Source organism: Myotis brandtii, unplaced genomic scaffold (assembly GCF_000412655.1).
Source record: "Myotis brandtii unplaced genomic scaffold, ASM41265v1 scaffold320, whole genome shotgun sequence".
Lineage (NCBI taxonomy): Eukaryota > Metazoa > Chordata > Mammalia > Chiroptera > Vespertilionidae > Myotis > Myotis brandtii.
Window position 1 is genome coordinate 56463 of NW_005362270.1, and position 1730 is coordinate 58192.

Below are 1730 nucleotides of genomic sequence, written 5' to 3' on the forward strand. Positions count from 1 at the left end.
CAGCTTTCTTTATCCACTCAGGAAGGGGACTCCAGAGGAGCCCTCTCTGACGGACAGGGTCAGGGATGCCCAGGGCACAGCATATAAATGCTGTGTTTCCTCTTTTACACGAAGCTTCTGATTTCTATTCAGAAAGGATCCAGTAAGAATCCATCAGTTCCCCAGACTCTTAAAATCCATCTAGGGCAGTGGTCGGCAAACTCATTAGTCAACAGAGCCAAATATCAACAGTACGATTGAAATTTCTTTTGAGAGCCAAATTTTTTAAACTTAAACTATATAGGTAGGTACATTGTTATTAACTTAATTAGGGTACTCCTAAGCTGGCCTTTGCTAAAAACGTCCTCAATCTGATTGAGGTATAATCAGGATTTTAAAAAGATTCCCAGGTGATTCTAATGTGCAGCCAAGGTTGAGAACCACTGATCTAGGGCATATATCATTGCCAACTAGACACCCAGGCGGAATTGATTAGCAGTGACTGCTACAGGGACAGAGGGGAGAGTCAGAGAATGCACCCATACCTGTCCCTGGTCCAGCCATTTAGACCCAAGGCTAGGCAGCCCATTTGTCCTCCTGGCCGGTGGGATTCCCCTGCAGTGCCCAGCCCTGGTGCAGGCAGGGTGTCCTCCCCTGGAGATGAAGTGAGGACAGGAGGGACAGCAGAGGCATGGCTTCCAGGGGACAGGCCCCTGCTGAGGGCAATCCAGGGGGAATGAAAGTTAGCAAGGCACACCTGCCCTTCAGGAGACACCTTCAACAGGTGCTCTGAGCTCCTGTCATTGACAGCAAGGCATGTACAAGCACTGGGGGGGGGGGGGGGGGGTTGGGGTGCTTGTCACTGGCCGTGGACTGGGAGTATGAGCGGGTTTGGGATGAGTGGAGACAGGCAGATGCCAGCAGAGGAGGAGAAGGAGGACGGGCAGCGGCGGATGCAGGCAGAGTGAGGAGTTAGCTGAAGCAGGGACAGTAACAGGGAACCAGATGCGGGCCTCTGCGGTCACCTAGGAGCTGTGGGCTGAGGGCCTTGTGAGCAGAGTGGGGAGGGCAGAGCTGTACTTTAGGAGGGCCGTGTGGCAGTGGTGGGTTGGATGAATGAACTCAAAGAATTGTCAAATTAGCCTTTTATGATAACTCCAAGCCCGGAGGCCTAAGTTTTGAGCCTTTCAAACCTAAACGGAGAAAGAGGTGCTCTCTCTCTTAGAGACGCTTCCACTTCTGACCTGCAGCCCAGCACCGCTCGGAGGCTGGTTTTAAGAAGGTGAAGAAGGTAGGACCGATCTTCTTGGCCATCGTGAAGGACTGGGCGCTGCACGCGGTGCCCGCCTCCCACTAGTTCCGGGACACTCAGCGTGCTGCTCTGCACCCTCCCCACAGCCCTGAGCTCCCCCTGCACAGAGGAGACCTGGCCGGGATGGTGGGGTTGACAAGAGTTTCACTGCTCCACAGGGGGCGCTCCCGTCGCCAGGGCAGCGTCGCCCCGCGAGGAAAGGAAGTGGGGGCGGAGCCAGCGGGACTCCCGCCCCTCCGCGTCGCCTTGGAGACCAAGCGCGTCCTGTTCCTGGAGAGGTAGGGCCAGCCCTGGCTGACCTGCGCGGTGCTTTCTGAAGTTGGGGTGAGGCCGCGCCCTGGGCTCCGACCTCTCTCCACTCGGCCGGCCGGCCGGGCTCGGATGGGATGTCCAGGGCTGCACACCCCCCTCGGTGGGCTGGGGCGGGGGTGGGCTGGGG

The 1730-nt window shown here is 56.9% G+C and overlaps 1 protein-coding gene across 1 annotated transcript in view; it reads left to right on the top strand.

Annotated features, from left to right (window-relative positions):
* Positions 1-1533: 1533 nt before the first annotated feature.
* Positions 1534-1730, top strand: part of CCDC180 (coiled-coil domain containing 180) — a 46670-nt gene continuing 46473 nt past the window's right edge. The window contains exon 1 of the mRNA XM_014543197.1: positions 1534-1569. The gene's annotated coding sequence lies outside the window, so the exon portion shown is untranslated. The remainder of the gene's footprint in view (positions 1570-1730) is intronic.